The 19,806-nt window shown below is 48.2% G+C and overlaps 2 non-coding genes across 2 annotated transcripts; both read right to left on the reverse strand.

Moving 5' to 3' along the window:
* Positions 1 to 14,597: 14,597 nt before the first annotated feature.
* TRNAR-UCU (transfer RNA arginine (anticodon UCU)) lies at positions 14,598 to 14,670 on the reverse strand. Its single transcript has one exon. It is a non-coding gene; the product is annotated as a tRNA-Arg (tRNA).
* Positions 14,671 to 15,657: 987 nt separating this feature from the next.
* TRNAR-UCU (transfer RNA arginine (anticodon UCU)) lies at positions 15,658 to 15,730 on the reverse strand. The gene has a single exon. It is a non-coding gene; the product is annotated as a tRNA-Arg (tRNA).
* Positions 15,731 to 19,806: the final 4,076 nt, after the last annotated feature.

Raw genomic sequence — 19,806 nt, forward strand, 5'->3', positions numbered from 1 at the left:
TCAGCGGGCAAAGGAACTGCCTTGGGCTGTCTACTCACCCCAGAGCCCTGCAGTCAGTCTTCTCCAGCGGGGTCCATTAGCCCAGTAAAAGGTCCTCCTCCGAGTCCTGAAAGTGGTACTGGACCATCTTCCTTGACGGCACCATCGCCAACATGTGCTCCCCAGGCGTTGAAGCAGCTCAGGTCTCCACCCACGCAGCTAGTGCAGCAGGTGGCACAAGCTTTGGCGAAGGCTCCCCAAGAGGGCAAGCCGGCTGATAAGGCTCCCCAGGGAGCGGTGGAGTGCCACAGTTCCCCCGAGACGACGGCGCGCTCGCCACCTCCGGGTCAACGGACGCCGGAGCCTCCGTCCAGGTCGGCAGATGCTCGCCATTGGTTGCCGGCACTGCGGTCATGGTCACCTTCATCCCGACGTGGTTCACCAAGAGGGAGGCGCTGGTCCCCCTACTACCAGCACCAATTGCCATCCCACAGGTCATTGTCTCGTCGCCAGTCCCAATCGCTGACACTTTGGCACTGCATAGAGTTCATTGGAGTAGTTCTCGACTCCATGCGAGCCAGGGCCTTCCTTCCGGAAGCACGCTTTCAGGCCTTGTCAGACCTGATCTGTCTGATAAGGGACCACCCGCTCAGTAAGGCCCACATCTGCCTACGCCTGATGGGTCACATGGCCACTTGTACCTATGTGGTTCCTCACACTCGGCTACACCTATGGCCTCTCCAAGCATGGCTGGTCTATACCCCAAGCAAACACGCTCTAGACCAAGTGGTCAGAGTACCGAACCACGTCATACTGTACCTGCGCTGGTGGTTGGACCCCCAGTCAGTGCTCCAAGGGGTCCCCTTCGTGACTCCATCCCTGTCTCAAATCCTGGTCTCCGACACTTTGGTTCTGGACTGCAGAGATCACCTGGGCGAGCTCCGCACACAGGGCCACTGGCTGTGGGACGCCTTAGCCCTCCATATCAATGCAAGGGAGTTCAGGGTGGTCCGCCTGGCCTGCCAGGCGTTCTTGCCCCACCTGAGAGGCAAAGTGGTGCAGGTCCTGATGGACAATACAGCCACAATGTATTACATCAACTGGCAGGGAGGTGCCAGATCCTCAACCCTTTGTCAGGAGATGCTCGGCCTTTGGGACTTTGCGTGTGGCTTGCCATTCATCTGGTCACGGCCCACCTCCCAGGGGCGACTCTATGTTTTTTGCCGCCCCAAGCATGGCAGTCAGGCGGCCTTCGGCATCATGCCTGTGGGCGGTCTGCTGGTCACGCGGATTTGGCGGCGTTTCTGCGGGTGATCTGCCGGTCCCGCGCCTTTGCCACCGAAGCCGCAGGACTGGTGGACCTCCCGTGTGCATGCCGCCAAAGGCTGCCTGACTGCCGCCCTCACAGCAACCGGCAGGCCGCCCCCCGCAGCTTGCCGCCCCAGGCACGCACTTGCTGCACTGGTGCCTGGAGCCACCCCTGCCACCTACCCAGCTCCAGGAACGTCCTGGCAGATCGGCTCAGCAGGACTTTCTCATCTCACCACGAATGGTCTCTCCATCCAGAGGTGGTTGATGTAATCTTCCAAAGGTGGGGAACTCCCCAGGTGGACCTGTTCGCGTCCAGACAGAACAGGAAGTGCCAAGGGTTCTGTTCCATCCAAGATCTGGACAGAGGTTCCCTTTTGGATGCCTTCCTCATCCCTTGATTGGGGGAGCTCATGTATGCCTTTCCACTGGTGCTGTTAATCCACAGGGTCCTGGTGAAAGTGAAGCAGGACAGAGCAAGGGTTATCCTCATGGCCCCCACATGGCCCTGTCAGCACTGGTTCGGCATGCTGTTGGACTTTTCAGCAACTGCCCTCTTCGGCTGGACTTGCTGTCTCAGAACCACAGCAACCTGCTGCACCCAAACCTGGCGGCGCTGCATCTGACAGCTTGGCTCCTACGTGGCTGAGCGCAGAAGAACAGGCATGCTCGGCCAGGGTCCAGCAGGTTTTTGCTGGGCAGCAGAAAGCCCTCAACCAGGGCTGCCTACGTAGCTAAGTGGAAGCAGTTCACGTGCTGGGTTTCGGAGTGGCAGCTTCAAGCTGAGCAGGCCTTGCTGTAGGATGTCTTGGACTATTTGCTGCATCTCAAGCTTCAAGGGTTGTCCCTATCTTCCATCAAGATCCACCTGGCAGCAGGGCCGGCTCCAGCGTTTTTGCTGCCCCAAGCAGCGAAAAAAAAAGAGCCGTGATCGGCGGCACTTCGGCAGCAGCTTTACCGCTGCCGCTTCTTCGGCGGCAGGTCCTTCCCTCTGAGAGGGACTGAGGGACCCGCCGCCAAATTGCCGCCGAAGACCCGGACGTGCTGCCCCTTTCCGTTGGCCGCCCCAACTCTGCTGTTTTGCCAACAAATTAAAACCACCTCGACAAGAGGTATAAAGCTTTTTTGCGGCAAAGTTAAAGTGACAAAGCATCAGTGTAGATGCTGCCATTTGTTATGTTGCCATAACTGGCCTGCCCCAGTATCCCACAATGCCCACCGTGACTGCTCTGCTCACTGTTTTGAACTTGGCTGCCCTGCAGGCATGTGTCCCTCCCCTTTCAAAGCTCTGGGAAGCTTTGACATTCCTCAGCCTGGAGATCTCATAGAGCTGCTGAGGATGCCACTCACGGCAGCTGAGAAGGCTGTGGGAGAACTCAGAGGGAATCACCAAACCATTAATGTGGAATTGGAAGGCAGGTAGAGTGGGGTGCTGCTGCGGGGAGGAGTGGGGGAGAGAGACTGCTGTGCTGTGCCAGGGGCTGATGTGTGTGGGGGGTTCCCCCTCCCTCAGGATTGGTTGCTGAACTTAGAGACTGCATGCAGACACTGTCCCCTAACACACACACTTCCCTAACACAAGCTCTGTCTCTCTCACATACACACTTCCCCCTCAACACAATCTATCACACACTTCCCCAACACACACTCTGTTTCTGTCTTTCCCCCCACACACAGTCCCTGTGACACACTCCCCCACTCTCTCCCACACACACTTCAGTTGAAAAACAGCAATCTAGTAGGATGCCCATGGAATGACGGGATTAAGAAACCTGCATCATGTGACGCTGTGCCTGCCCGATGAGGCATTGAAAACCCTTCCCAAAACACCCTGAAGCCATTTTACAGTGTGATAGCTACCCACAGTGCACTGCTCTCTGTGTCGATGCAAGAGCTGCTAGTGTGGATGCACTCTGCCCACACAAGGAGCTAGTGTGGACATGCAACAGCAGTTTAATTAAAGCGGCATAACTTTTGTTGACAAAACTCTGTAGTGTAGACAAGGCCTAAGCAAGCACATTTATTCTTAAGGTGAAAGCATTACAGCGAAAACATATTAAAAGTAAAAGAACATACATGCATGCTAAAAATCTTACCAGAGGTCACCCCAATTCTAATGCTCTTGGTAGGTGTCAGTCCTTCTAAACCCTCAAGTGGGTTTTCTTCATGGTTACAAATTCTTTGTCTCAGATTCAGAACCAGGGCATTTCAGTTGTTTCTTAATACAGCTTGGGCCTGTGATCTCATCTTCAGGAACAAGTAATCAGCAAACAATAACCTACTTCCCAGGGTGTAGCTTCAAAAGGCTGGGGTTTTGAGTAACCGGGGGGCAGGGGGGTGGGGGAGGATTTGCATTAATCTCTCCCTAGGTATTTTCCAGGAAATCCACTTTACACTTAGTGTCTCAAAAGTCCATTCTTGTCTGGCACATTTTCACCGTCATCCTTTGAACGCCCAGGCCTCACATCACATCTCCCCACTAGAGAGGTTACACGCAAACCCAGACTACAATAATACATCATCTTTGCATTTAAGATAATGGATCCCAATTTTAATTCAATAAGGGCTCCCAAATCCAGGAAATTGCCAAATCTGTCCACACCCTACCAGTTGAGTAGGCAATATGCTCACTTTACAGCTGGGTAAACTGAGGCACAGTCAAGCTAAGTGTCTTTGGTGAGGCTGTACAGTGAGTTAGTGATGGAGCTGGCAACTGAACCCAGAAGTCCCGATTCCCAGTTGCTAACAGCAAATTCCTTCCTGCCTAACTTATTTACTATCGAATTAGCTGAGTACCAGCCTTCATAACTTATTGTAGTATTTAAAGCAGCGAGTAGAAAGTCTTGCTAATAACATTCTAAATTCATCCTGCTTCTAAAAAAAGATGCCTGAAAGAAGCTTTAATTTAAACTTTAAAAGTTCTTAGTTCATCAAAGGGAAAGACCATCTCAGCCCAAGTTACTATTTTTAACTTAGCAGAGATGAGCAGTGGAGACTCCATCAAAAGAGGTAAAGGGAAAATAATTTTGGATTGGAAAACACTTTTTCATGCAGAAAATAAATGTGTGCAATGGTCTTCCAAGTGGGGTTACTGATGCCAAAACACTTCGTTCACTGCAGGACAAAATCATATGATGTCTTTGGGGAAATCAGGCATTGAATGGGGAAGAGTCACTTGGCTTTTCTCCTCATTTTCTTCCTGACACTCTAAAAGGGTGAGATGATGAACCAAGTCTGCCTTACACCCAAATAGCCAGGCAAGGCATTATTCAGGCAGCCAGGTTCCACAGCTGGCAAAAGTATACCCTCATATTGTAGCTGTTGGCTCAGTTTCCTGACAGTAGGGAAAACTGGGCCTGTTCAGGAGCTTGGAGGAAAGCTGTAAGTAGGCTTTCTTGTAATCTTTGTAAAGACTACGACTATGTCTACACTGCAATTAGACAGCCACTGTTGGCCCTTGCCAGCTGGCTTGTGCTCACCGGGCTCAGACTAAGGGGCCGTTAAATTGCAGTGTAGATGTTCTGGCTTGGGCTGCAACCTGATCTCTGGCACCCTCCCACCTCACAGGGTCCTAGAGCCTGGGCACCTACCTGAGCCTGAATGTCTACACTGCAATTAAACAGCCTCTTAGCCCACGAGCCCAAGTCAGCTGGCACTGGCCACCTGCAGGTTTTTAATTGCAGTGTAGACGTACCCAAAGGGTCCTGGCTCCAATGCTATCAGCAACTTAGCAGGCTGTAAAGAGCGCAGTAAGGTTAAAAACAGAACAGAGCTATGAAATACTGGGCCTGATCCTCCTAGGACTTTCTATGGATAAATAACACTTTATAAGAGCCTACTGTTGTTATCACTATAAAGCGGGTAGTAGTAGCAAGTTAGTCCTGTCTGGTAGTTCACAGGATCATGTGCAAAAGCAACACATTTCACTTCAACCTTTGACAAAACATTTAAATTATTAGGAAATTACCAAAACAAAACAAACCCACCAAAAAACCCACCCACCTTCTTTAGTCCTCTGTCTTACCCAGGTTCTTACACTGCGCCCATCACCATAGTATAAAAAATCTAACTTGAATAGTAGTGGAATTCTATAAATACAAGGGATTACAATTGGCTATGATCACACTGTAGTGAAAGCACAAGTGAAAATGCAGACAGCAGCTGCAATGTGGTTATAAATGCACTGGATGAAACTTTGAGGTAGATGCAGCTCATGTTCATAATATGGTGTCAAAATAAGGACTGTAGAGGAGGACTTAGGGTATGGTAGCTAGAAGAATGCTATTTCAGTACAGGAAGATAATAGATGATTTACACTTTTCATTCTTTGTCCAACAACCCAGATCCCCAAAGGTATATAGGCCCCTACCTTGGGGGATCTGGCCCAAAGTACTTTACAAACACTAATGAATAAAGTCTCACAATGGCCTTGTGAGGTAGAAGAAATGTGATCTCCATTTTACTAAGGGCCAACTTGGGCCCAGTGGTGTTGAGGCCCTACGTTTTCCAAAAGTATTCACTCATTAGGGGTGATTTCACTTCTGGGTGCTCAACTCGGGCTACCTAAGGTCACATTTTTTAAAAGGTATTTCAGTGGCTAAAGATGCAGATAAGCACCTCGTGAGACTTTCAAAAGCACTTCCCGCAAGGCACCTTATCTGCATCTTTAGTCATCTAAATATCTTTAAACCCTGGTCCTTGTGCCTGATTTTCAAAGATGTTGACCACACATCTTTGTTGAGCACTAAAGGACTCCCCCGACCGCAAGCACTAATAAGGAAGCAATAACGATTTCCAGAGTAATTACTCATTGTCTTGATGGTAACTGGGTAGGGAGAAAGTGTTAAAATGATCATATGTGTGCTCGCTTTAATGTAGTCCTTTAGGGAAAATATGGTATGAGTTCTACCCTGGTTTGAATTGAATTTGACTAGATAAAGCAGTGGAAATGATGCAAAACTTGCTCAGATACCTGATATGACAACTGGAAGTCTATGATCTTTGCTTTTGCGTAATGAAAGTAACAGTTGGAATACTTTGAGGTGAGTAACTTGAGAATCATAGGTCTGATTACTGTAAATTAGCTTCACACTCCCAGATGTTGTCACTCCCCAGCCAAGTGATTACATGGCCTTTGTCACCATGACGTTTGAACATAAATCTCTTGAAGCACATGGCAGTGTGGGAAAGCGTGCAGTGATGCCACCCATGCAGTGTATGTTCTGCACATAAACTGGAGTCTTCAGCCTCTAAGGCTGTCAATCTGACCCCTTCCATCAGCACTAAATTCACTTTCATGGACAAAAGGAAAACTCTCCCCAGAGAGCCTGAATAAGTAAGGAGTCTGGTGCACACATTTGACAAGTGAAATAAAAATGTCAGTGCAACCCTATTAGTTCTAGACAACTCTGGTTTAAATAAAGTAAACTTTGTCTCTCTCCGGTCAGCAGGTCACGGCGAAATGGGCAGCCAAGTTCAAACCTGGCCTATTACTTTGTGAATAACTGACAAGGAAGAGAAGACAAGTACTTCAACTCAGTAGGGAATAGCTGCATGTGTTAGACTGAAGCAAGGACAGAGTAGTAGTTCAGCACTACCTGAGCTGCAGGCAGCAGGCTAGTCCTTGGAATAATTCTCACTAACAAGGTACCAGTATAACACCTGGAATTTGAACCCTTCATATGTTAGTAGAAGCTTTTGTATAAATACTGGTACATGAATAACATTCCTGTCTTCTAAGCTACATTAAGATAAAAATGATGGGATGGGCCTTTAAAATGTGCTTTTTGTTTTGTTTTGTTTTTTAAAATCCTGGCACAGAATCAAATGCTTCACTCGAGTACAGGAGTGCAGTTTCCACTGCAGTCAAAGGGGCTGTAGCTGTGTCAATGAACAGAAGTCACGTCCCATTATTAAGGGTCAGTATTTTAAAAGGACAATTGAACATTAAAAGTCCCACATCTCTTCAGTTTTTATGAGTGCCTCCCACCCCTGGACTTTTGCACTCGCTCTGTACTTAGACCTTGCCAAAGCTCTGCTCTCTGTCACACTGGTACAAACCTGAATAACCTCATTGTGGCTAGTACCACACTAATAGTTATGCCAGATTCACACTAGTATAAATGAGTGCAGAATTTAACCCAGTGTCACGCCAACTTTAACTGATGTGCACTTGCCAGCCAGATTTGCCTTTGATGCCTTTTTGATTTTTTAAAAAACAAAATCTTTCTTTATTCTGTCCCTCAGCCTTGACACTGATACAGTATCTCTTCCAGCTCAGAGAAGTGCCACGCAAGGAAGAGGTGGCAGGAGTCTAACGGGCCCATGTGAGGAGGCTGAGGAAGTCAGGCAGCCCTCCTGTTCAGTATAAATCTTAATCCCCTGAGACAATTGCCTGCGTTTCCTCCTAGGCTGTGTATAGGGAGGAGATGTAACTGTCAGACTATGAGGGAGGGGATTATCATTTTAAATTCAGGCCCAAGGAATGTTAGGGGATGCAGATGGCAGCGGAACAGCAAGCATAAGGAAAAGGGAGAGCAGGAGGAGACAAACTGAATAAATTTCCCATCTTTGTTTAATGGTAAGAGCCAAAGATCCTCTGCATCCACCCGTCCCACAGTATGGGGGTGGTACCACCAGCAAATCAGATTAATGCCTGATAAAAGGGGAAACGACAGATGTCTGAAATGGGTATTAAAAAAAAATGCTGTGCCTCAAAGGACCACCTTGGTCCGGTGGTCAGGGCACCAGCTTAGGCTTTGAGAGATGGAAATTCAAGTCCCTGCTTTGCCCCAGAATTCCTGTGTGACTTTGGGCAACTCACTTAGCCTATTTCCCATCTGTAAAATGGGGATAATAATGCTTCCCTACTTCATGGTTGGTAGAATAAACACATTAGATTGTGAGGTGCTGGGATACTATGGTGATGGGAGCCACGCCGTTGCAGATAGATATGTAGCCTGAAAAAGTCCATTGTTTAAAAATAACCATTTGTACAATAGTCTACTAAATCGATGCCAAGTGGTGCTTGCCGCTCCAATGAGTTATACTAAAAAATGGGCCACAGGATCCTCTTCAGATCCAGGTTAGAATTAGATTAGGGTTTGGAGCTCAGGTCTCAAAACAAACCCATAGGAGACCTCTGATTTGTGTCTCATGGCTCAGAAAACTTATAAGAAGCTAGGAGTATACTTGGTCACCACAGCAGACTAGGGGATCAATAGGCAGTGAAGGCCTTTCACATGGGGTCACCATGCTTTTGCACTAGCTCCGGCCCCTCAGCATGCCTTCCTCTTCCCCTTGATGCCATGGCAACACCAACCACGAACCCTCCCCCACCCCGAGCCACTGGTACCCCTGTTACTTCTCTTAAAAAGGAGGATCCCTGCTGCAGTGGGGGATCTGTGGGAAAGCTAATTCAGCTCTAGGCACTTCCCAACCCCATGTGGTGGCCTGGAAAGCAGAGAAGGACGATGCTGCAGAGGCAGCTGACCTTCTCCCCTCCCACCCACTTCTACATGGGAGGGTTTCGATCTGGAGGCACAATCTGGTACTTGCAGAAGTTAATTTAGAACAGAAATACGATTATATGGTCTAAAATTACCTATCTAGCAAAGATTAGCATGGTGTATCTAGAATTTCTTTCACTTGCTTCCAGTCACCCAGTATGAGGCATTGTTCATTTGGCAGGAGTATCAAAATGCCAACCGAAGCAGAACTTTTTGGAACTTAGAAAATACTCACAGCACAATTAAGTTAATGTAAATCCATTCTAATTGGATCAGCAAGAACTATGCTGAATGCCTTGATTATTACATTGAACAAACAAACAAAAATTGCTATGGCTGTTTATATATGGCTAAAATCAAAATACTGCCAACTTTCCCACCCATCTGTTTTATGTGGGTCTCTTAAATATATCCAGATGGACTTTTTATTAAGAATTTCAACTTTGAAATTAGGAGCATATTGTTACTTTCAGCAAAGTAGGACACGGGTTGCATAACTAGGTCATCTAAAATCCAAATATTTGCTGCGTGTCAGTACTTGTGAACTCTTTCTCTCCTTTTTTTTAAGTATGGGAATTCTCCAACAAAGAGGTTACCAGATGAAAAGTTCCATAGACCAGAGGTCCCTGGGAATCTATTTGCTTCACTTTCATTCTTGTTCTTTGAACATAATGCTCTTGTAGAGACAGAAGAGTGAAACTAGACTTTTGTGGGGCGGGGGGTGGGGGGGGGGTGGGAGAGGGGTGTATATTTATTTAAGAGGCGTTAAAGGCTGTGGTTCAGTACTTTAAATAATATTGTACTGCCTGTTGCCATCATGTTTACATGTTTAAAATATGTACCGCTCTGAAGTGAAAACTGAAGAATTTTGTGACCAAAGGCTCTCCATTCGGTGCAGTGCTTCCTGGTCACAACATAACAGTGCAGTTAAAAAGTCACTGGTAGCTGGATCAAACCCACTTAAAGTTGACCGTTTCATTTTATTAAATGTGAGAGAGTGTGCCTGTTAGAATATAGATATTCAGGTCTGCCTGTAAAGGCCCATACTTTAAAAATTTAGGTGTATTTTTATCACCTAGCTAGTTATAGAGGTATAAAACAAAGAATCAAAATCACAGTCTGCCTGTGTATGGGCCTTCTCTCACTAGGATAGTCTGAGGCCTTGTTCTCAGGGAACAGGGAATAGGGAGCAGGGACACGGGGTAAAGGCTCTGCGGCGTCAGAGCTGGGAATGGGGACATGGGGTAAATGCTCTGCAGCGTCAGAGCCGGGAAAGGGGATGCGGGGTAAACGCTCTGCGGCATCACAGCTGGGCAGGGAATACTGGGGAACAGATTCTATCGGCGTATAGAGATAAGCCCGACTGGTGTGAAGGGCTTCAGAATATGCTTGCTTGGAAACTAACCCCAATAAACATCGCATTGTCTGCGCTTCGGACTTCTGGTCTTATGCTGCTTGCTGTCTGCGTGACAAGAACCAGGGAAGTGGGAGGGTTGAGGGAAAGCCCTCTAACAGTGCCACTTCAGCAAATGCCAGAATATTGATCACTTTTAATCTTGCTGGTTGCAGAAGGGAACAGATAAAGCAAGTGTATATATTGCGAGCAATGGTGCACAATGGCCTGCTCATTTCTCAGGCAATAAATACATGTCCGTGTTTATACAATGGCTACCTATCTTCACCCTCCTGATTAGCACACGAGAATCCTCCTATTCATACCTTAGAGCAGTGGTTCTCAAACTAGGGCCGCCGCTTGTTCAGGGAAAGCTCCTGGTGGGCCGGGCCGGTTTGTTTACCTGCCACGTCTGCAGGTCCGGCCGATCGCGGCTCCCACTGGCCGCGGTTCGCCGCTCCAGGCCAATGGGGGCTGCAGGAAGGCCGGCCAGCACATCCCTCGGCCTGCGCCGCTAGGGGCTTGCCCTAATTTGAGAACCACTGCCTTAGAGCATATGATTTCAATTACAGTAGGGCTGCTTCATTTTAAACATCACTTTCTGGGGGTGTTAGGCAAGATATCCTTCCATAAAACAGGGTGATCAAGATTTATCCACTGGCCATTGATGACTTTTGTTGTAGTGTGCCTAGATATAACTTAAATCACCTACAATATAAACTCATAAGCATGCAAGAGAAAATGTTAGTAGTGAAAATGTATGTATTTGTCCCTAACACTTTTAGAGGATTTCCTGTACTATTCAGATGCTAATAAATAAGTTTTTAAAACTAGCATTGAAAGAACTCAGTGTGGGTCTTTCATGACCTACACCAGAGGTCTCCAAACTGTGGGGCACGCCCCCCCATAGGGTGCCACCTAACTCCAGCATGCCCCTAGCTCTGCTCCAGCCCTGCCCCCAGCTGCAGTCCCGGGCCCTGTGCCTGACGATGTCCCCAGCCTCGAGATGGCTTCACACCCAGCTGGGGCCCTGGCTGCCAGCCCTGGGCCCAGCTGCTGCCCCCATGGCTCCGTCCCCAGCCCCACCCCCAGCTGTGACCCCAGCCTCAGTCCCCTTCCCCCTGTCTACCCCCCCACAGGAGCTGCAGCCTGGCTCCTGGCCCTTGCTCCAGGGGGTGGAGGCAGAGGGGTATGGACAAGGGGAATGGGGGGCATGACTCTCAAAAGTCACGGGGACCAGTGACCTACACAGAGAGGAAAGTTGGCCACTTCCCCAGCACAGTTTCCTCCCTCCCCCTGGTTACACTCACCAGAGAGTGCTGTGCAGTGTTGAGGGAATCTGGCTGCTTCATGGGAAGGCAATAATAATAATAATGAATAATAACGCAGCCACAGACTGCACTACATTCGTTATAGATTTTGCACTCTGGGCCGGATTGAGACAAAGCAAAGCCCTATGCACTTTATGAAATAGGGGGACCCCTGTGGCCTTGCCCCCACACCAGGGCCATTCTCCCAACTTGGCGTGGAGGTGGCAAGGAAGCCCACCTGGTGCCACAGAGGCAGGGCAGTGGTATGGGGATCCCCTTTTTCCATCAAGTGCCAGCAGTGGATTCTCTTCATTAGGGTCAATACAGGGGTTCCCCTCTGACTCTTTCTCTTAGTAGTACCAGAATACTGGGTGTATCTTGGGTGGGTGAGTGGGGCAGGCTCACTGCATTTGCCTCTGCTTTCTAACAGTCATGTGCTGGGATGGTGTGGGTGGGGCTTCCTAGAACAGTGGAGCTTGTTAGTAGACCATAGAGATGCATAGGGCAGTCCCCTTCTCAAAGAACTGGTTGTCTGCACATTTCAGGGTGTCTGCACATTCTGACCAGAGCTGTAACTGAGCATTTTAGCGCCCTGGGTGAGCAAGCATATTTGCGCCCCCCTACCATTTTTTTAGATGATATGAGTTAGGATATTATAGAGTAATGATTATGCATTTATTTTTGCGTATCGGAACAGTACGTAGACAATAAAAACTACTGTATGATTCTTGTAGGTGCCACATTAATTTTCACACAATCCTTTAACATCCCTATAAACTCATTGATAGATACTGAAAAAAAATGGACTGAAAATAATTGTAACATAAATATGGATACTGCAATGACTTAACAGCATGAAACATATTCAGAAAGACTTAAAATTGGATTACTGTTTTTCAAAAAAGTGATACTGATGGTTTTCCATCACTCCACAGTGAGACTATGGTTAGAATAAACAGCTGCCGCTCTCACTGACACATCGTAGAATAAAAGGACTCAAGTATAAACAAAGAATGAATTTACCACGGAGATGGATTATCTAGCAGTTGAATTACCAATAGCATCTAACTCTGTATAAACAGAAAACACCCTTTCTCTGGCCTTTATATGAGGGAGACAGCCATTTTTGGGGGGTTGAGGTGGGTCGGTTGTAAGATTTCTGTTTTTTATCTTTTACATTGTGATGTTTATTTTTCTAAGAAGAGTATTGATTATTGTTTGCTTCCTGACTAGGTTGGCTTATACCCTGATAATTTTTCCTGCTGAATCCTGCCAAGTAAATTGTGATTATGCCCCTTTAAAGGTGAAGGATTATAGAAGCATGGCTTGTTCGTATAAGGCCCATGTGGGAAGTATCATTCAATTGGGGAAGCTATGTTATGACAGCTGATAAGAGGCATGACACTTCCTGCATCTTGGCAGGGGGTTAGAATAGATGACCCTTGTGGTCCCTTCTAACCCTATGGTTCTATGACCTTTGACTTCTGGCCAGGCAAGGCCCCACATGCCTAAGTATGGAGACAGAAGGAAGTATATGGCTGTGGTGATTGTGAACTCAGATTATGCTGTGCTTCAGTGTGAGACAATGCCAATGCCATGGTTATAGTGGCTAGATGGACATATCACAGAGGTGATGGGCCGATCTCGTAGAGAAGGGTGTCAGGAACTGGGTCACAGCCCAGACTGCTACAAGCACAGGTCACAGTGGACATATTTCCTCGCCAGGGCACATCTCACCTGCAGCCCAAGTCCAGATCTGCACCCAATGCAGAGTTCCCTATTGGTCTCTTCACCTGTTCAGTTAATGGCCTGTATTTTTATCTGTCTGGGCACAACTGAAAATTGTACCTACTCCAGAATAAGAAGCCTTTTAAAAGAAAAGCCAAGTTGTGTTCAGTATCTGGGGCCAGTCTGCCCCGAAGGTATCAATTCCTTGATGTGTGAGTGCACCTTTCTGGCCAATGAATGGAGCATTATTGCAATGGAGCAGAGGGAGGCTCCCTATTCTGTTCTCTGTAATAACCATTGAATCAGGCTGGGGCAGCAACAAGTAAGGGTAGGTCACAGTAACAGGAAACCACAGCTCCAGGAGGGAGCAGTGTGTGTTTTACCCCAGCTGAGTGTTGACTAGAAAGGCCTGTTTTACTTGTACACTCTTCATGTTCTTTGTTTCTACTGTTGCTGCCTCTAACTGTAAATCACAAGCAGCCCAGCACTTCTTCATTTTTCTTGTCTAAACACTTCCTGCTGAGCATGGCAGCCATCAGCATTCCAAATGGGTGCTCAACAAGGAAGTCTCTGCAGCTCGGATGTGGAGGCCAAACAGGAAGAGTATGTGAGGGACAGAGACAGGCTACAAATTTCCAAGGGGGGTAGCATGTGCCAGTCAAAGGATGCCAGCAGTAGGGGCTTGAAAGCCGCTTTGTCTTCTTGAGGGAAGAGCAGTAAAAACAAGTGAGAGGCTCAGAGAAGATATCCGGGGGGTGGGGACATGGTAAAAGGGGCAGGCCTTCCAGATTCTCCTGAGTAAGCTGTAGCACAAGTGCATTTGTGTAGTCGTGGACACGAGGTGAAGGTGATGGAGTAGAAATCATTGGCTGTTGCATGTGCAGGTTTGAATCTTGCTGACTATGTTCTTTCCCCTATGTGGGTATGCCTTTTGCTGGCCTTGTGTTTTCCAAAAGTAGCGGATGGGCCTCCGGATATCAGAGACCTTCTCAAGGGCCCTTTGGTGCTCTTGGGACATCTCGCAGCGCTGCCCAGTTCTCATCTGGCTCTTGCCGAGCAGGGCTTCCTGAAGTAGAAGAGGGTAGTGGTCGCTCTTTAGTCTTCTTGCCAGTCTTGCTGTGCTTGGGGGCCATCTTTCCCTGAGACTCAAGAGAGCCAGAAAGCCCAACTTGTCTGCAGTCCATGGAGGCAGGAGAATGAGAAAAGAGAGACACCTGCGGAGAGAGCCCTGCTTTGCCTGCCAGGGTCTCAGGAAGCTGCCCACATTCCTACAGGCTGTCAAGCAGCCACCAAGCCATAGCAGCTGGAGGAGTTGCTAACTGCCTTGTCAGGCCAAGGGCTGTAAGCACAAGCAAGAGTCTGAGAAAAGAGCACCCCAGGTGGGACTTGAACCCACAATCCCTGGCGTAGAAGGCCAGTGCCTTATCTATTAGGCCACTGGGGTAGGTACCAAGTCCCCCTCTTCTCTGGGGAAAGTGGACAGATGAGACAGGGGCTAACATCACCACAGAGAGCTTCATTCGTATGGGAGGGAAGAAGCGAGTCTTTGTGGCCTTGGCCAAGGACTGCTGTGGGACGCTGCCACCCTCAGACCATGCGTGGCCCTCCGCTCTGGACGCAGACAGGCTCTTTTATTGACTAGCTGAGCCAGGTCATTTTCTACAAGCTTTGGCATACTTCTGGCATGGCGATGACTAGCTCTTCTCGGCTCTAAGTCTCTGTGCTTTGTCTTGTGATGACTTCGCCTGCCATCTTAAGGCATGCTCACCCACTGTAGGGATGTGGAAAGACACTGAGACGTGAAGCTGCAAGAGAGAGGGAGGGAGAGCTGTGTTTCATGGTCAGGGGGTCAGTCCACACAGGTTTTGGCATGTAGGCAGCAAAGCAGCTGTGCTTGTGTATTTGTGGCCGAGAGATGAAGGCGATGGAGTAGTAATCCATTGGGTGTTGCCCGTGGAGCTTAGAATCCCGTCGACTATGCACCTTCCCTTTCGCTAGCCTTGTGTTTTTCAAAAGTGGCGGACGGGCCTCTGGTTATCAGAGACCTTCGCAAGGGGCCTTTGGTGCTCCTGCAATGCCTCGAAGTGCTAAGCAGTTGCCAGCTGGCCCTTCCCCAGCAGGGCTTCCTGAAGCAGAAGAGGGCGGTGGTCACTCTTTCATCTTTCTGCCAGACATGCTGTGCTTGGGGGCCATCTTTCCCTGAGACTCAAGAGAGCCAGAAAGCCCAACTTGTCTGCAGTCCATGGAGGCAGGAGAGCGAGAAAAGAGGGACACCTGCAGAGAGAGCCCTGCTTTGCCTGCAAGGGTCTCAGGAAGCTGCCCACTTTCCCACAGACTGTCAAGTAGCTACCAGCCCATGGTAGCTGAAGGAGTTGCCATCTGCCTTGTCAGACCAAGGGCTGTAAGCATAAGCAAGAGCCTGAGAAAAGAGCACCCCAGGTGGGACTTGAACCCACAATCCCTGGCTTAGAAGGCCAGTGCCTTATCCATTAGGCCACTAGGGTGGGTACCAAGTCCTCCTTTTCTCTGGGGAAAGTGGACAGATGAGACAGGGGCTGACATATCACTACGGAGAGCTTCATTCATATGGGAGGGAAGAAGCGAGTCTTTGTGGCCTTGGCCAAGGACTGCTGCGGGACACTGCCACCCTCAGACCATGCGTAGCCCTCCGCTCTGGACGCAGACAGGCTCTTTTATTGACTAGCTGAGCAGGATCATTTTCTACAAGCTTTGGCATACTTCTGGCATAGCGATGACTAGCTCTTCTCGGCTCTAAGTCTCTGTGCTTTGTCTTGGGATGACTTCGCCTGCCATCTTAAGGCATGCTCATCCACTGTAGGGATGTGGAAAGCCATTGAGACATGATGCTGCAAGAGAGGGAGGGAGAGCTGTGCTTCATGGTCAGGGGGTCAGGCCTCGCAGGTTTTGGGGTGTAAACCAAGTCACACACAGTTGAAGGCAATGGAGTAGAAATCAATACATTGTTTCCCATGGAAGTTAGAATCCCATCAACTACGGGTCTTGCCTTCTGCCAGCCTTGTGTTTTCCAAAAGTAGCGGACGAGCCTCTGGATATCAGAGACCTTCGCAAGGGCCCTTGGGTTTTCCTGCGCTGCCTTGTAGCACTACCCGGTTCCTGTCTGGCCCCCACACACCCAAACTCCATCCTAGAGCCTGTACCCACACCCCCTCCTGCACCCCAACCCTCTTCCCCAGGCTCAGCCCAAAGCCCCTTCCTGCACCTTGACCCCTCAGCCCCAGAGCCCGCACCTCAACCCACTGACCCAGCTTGGTGAAAGTAAGTGAGGGTGGGGGAGAGCTAGCGATGGAGGGAAGGGGGATGGAGTGAGTGTGGGTGGGGCCTCAGACAAGGGGCAGGGCAAGTGCATGGCCTCAAGGAAGGGGCAGGGGATGGAGTGAGGGTGTCTGGGTTTGTGCAATTAGACAGTTGGCAACTCTAGAACTAGAAGGTAGGGAAGAGGCTCAGGGAAAGGCTGCAAGTTTTAGGAGGGAACAGACCTTGGCTGCTGACTAGAGGGTCCTTGAGCTGGAACCCAGAGTAGAGGGTGCTCCCAGTTCTCCTGCCAGTGACTGAGGAAGTGGCACTATGGTGCAGTGAATGGGAAGAGTGCCTAGGATTGCTGAAGGAAGACTTTTGCACCCAGAAGGGGAAAATGCCCATAGTGACCTTGCTGGAGGGCCAACTCATGAACAGGGGTGCTGGAGCAATTTCTATAGTGGGGGTGCTGAGAGCCATTGGAGCTGTAAACCCTGTATATAATGGAAACAACTTCAAGCCAGTAGGTTCGACAGCACTCCCAGCACCCTTAGTTCCAGCGCTTATAGTCATGAAGAGGCAGCAGCAGCTTGTGGAGCGAGAGAGGGGCTGTAGACCAAAAGAGAGGCAGAGAGACACTGTGCAACTGTGGGAAGAGGCATCAACCTCATGAAGCTAATCCCCAGAATGGTGAGAAGGAAGCGCTGTCCTAGTAATGAGTTGAGCATCCCGTCACATGTAGTTAGTGCTACTATTTGTAAAATGGAGCTTCCAAGTATGATAGACAAAACTATCATTTAGGGGGCTAAAGGATGATGTTTGGAATATATGGATGTAGTGGAACTACAGGTTAACATCCTACAGTGTCAAGTCAGCTCTTTGTTCTGAGGTAGCTACGCTTTGCTCTGTGGCTCTTTCAGATGACATCTGAAACACTTGGTGCCAGACAGGGGTGAAAGTAACTTAAAAGACTTACCGGTACGCTGAAGTCCTGAGTGGGGGCGTGGCCTCAACCAGAAGAGGCGGGGACATTTCAAGATTTAAAGGCCCTGGGGCTCAGGCTATGGCTGGGAGCCCCAGGGCCTTTAAATCACCCCGAAGCTACCAGTTGCAGAGGCGGCTGGGAGCCCCAGGGCTCAGGGGCGAATTAAAGGGCCCGGGGCTCCCCGCAGTGGCCGGAGCTCCGGGCCCTTTAAATCACCACCCGAGCCTGGCTGCCGGAGCTCCGGTGGTGCTTTAAAGGGCCCGGGGCTACCCGCAGTGGCTGGAGCCCTGGGCCCTTTAAATCACCACCGCGGAAGCCGGTCCAGTCCGGCACGGCATACTGGCTCTTGCCGGTACGCCGTACCGAACTTTACCAACTTACTTTCACCTCTGGTGCCAGATTTTAAAGATATTTAGGTACTTAATGATGCGTATAGGCAACCAGCAGGATTTTTCAAAAGCACCTATCTGCATCCTTAGGCACCTTTAAAAACTAACCCTTAGCTGAACAGAATGGGCACCTTTTGTAAGTCTGGGAGCTTTGCCCTTGTTTCTTACTACTTGTGTAGTCAAGTATACCTTTCTAAAAGGGAGTGTAAATTTCTGGCACTAATGTAAAGAAGCAGAGAATGCCACTAAAGCAGAGTTCCCACTGCACGGGGGGATTAAGTTAGTGTTAAGGCAGTGAGGAACTGAGCCTGTTACATGAACTTCAGTCACTGTGCTGAAGCAGCCTTGTCATCGCAGCTTCCACAGCTGCTGTGTGTCCTGGGGAAGAGGGTTTCTTCCCTGTGTCACCACTCATCTCCCTGGTTTGGCTAACTGGAGTGAACTGGGGCTCTGGGTTCGGCCCGTGAAGCAGATAGACCATATATAACAGATACTTTATACATTTTATTTCTATTAAATAAAATTCACTTGCTCACTCTGGTGAATAAATAAGACCAGTGCATAATTAATAGAATAAATCTAAAGAAAGGAAATTCTCTAGTTTATTTACTATACAATTTCTCTAAAGTATCCCCTTTATTTTTAGAATAGTGAAGAAAGCACTTAGTTTTGTCTGCCTTTTGTGTCCTTATATGCAGTGATGTTGGCCCCAGGATATTAAAGAGACAACGTGGGTGAGGTAATATCTTGTATTGGACCAACTTCTGTTGGTGAGAGGGACAGGCTTTCGAGCTTACACAGAGCTCTTCTTCAGTTCTGTGTAACTTGAATGCTCATCTCTCTCACCAACAGTTGGCCCAATAAAAGATATTACCTCACCCACCTTAGTTTTCCTTATTCTTGTGTGGATTTAAAACTCTTCTAAAGTGAAGGATACATTGTAGGAAATAGGCTGACCAGCTTTATGCAAAAGTTTCTATTCAATTTACTGTAAAATAGAGAGAGAATTCAATTTTCCTTCTCGCTAGTTGATTGACTGGGTCTTCTATCAAAATGTCTGGAAATGCTCTAGCAAATCGGGATTTGCTCCATAAAGTAGAGAAGAGTTTTGAACGTCTTAAAAACTTTAAAGCTAGTAAAAACTTTGAATTTTTTCCTTTCTCCACTGTAGTCAGGATTTTGGAACAGGAGGCCATATCATACAAGTCACTTAGGGCAGTGGCTCTCAACCTTTCCAGACTACTGTATCCCTTTCAGGAGTCAGATTTGTCTTGCGTACCCCCAAGTTTCACCTCACTTGAAAACTACTTGCTTACAAAATCAGACATAAAAATACAAACTATCACAGCATACTATTACTGAAAAACTGCTTACTTTCTCATTTCTACCATATAATTATCAAATAAATCAATTGGAATATAAATATTGTACTTACATTTCAGTATATAGTTTATAGAACAGTATAAACAAGTAACTGTATGAAATTTTAGTTTGTACTGACTTCGCTAGTGCTTTTTATGTAGCCGGTTGTAAAACTAGAGAAATATCTAGATAAGTTGATGTACCCCCTGGAAAAACCTCTGTGTATTCCAAGGGGTACGCGTACCCCTGGTTGAGAACCACTGACTTAGGGTATGCCTACCCAGCAATTAGACACCTGTGGCTGACCTGTGTCAACTGACTCAAGGTCACAGGGCTCAGGCTGTGGGGCTGTAAAATAGCAGTGCAGACATTCAGGCTCGGGCTGGAGCCTGGGTTCTGGGATCCTCCCCCATCACAATATTACAGCCCCTTAGCCTGACCCCCAAAAGCCTGAGTCAGCTGACATGAGACAGCCATGGGTATTTAATTGCTGTCTAGACTGAGTGTTAGAAGAAAGCTGTGCTATGGTTGCTATACCTGCTTACGGCTAAATTGTGGCTGAAAGCAC

This window comes from Emys orbicularis, chromosome 1 (assembly GCF_028017835.1).
Source record: "Emys orbicularis isolate rEmyOrb1 chromosome 1, rEmyOrb1.hap1, whole genome shotgun sequence".
Taxonomy (NCBI): domain Eukaryota; kingdom Metazoa; phylum Chordata; order Testudines; family Emydidae; genus Emys; species Emys orbicularis.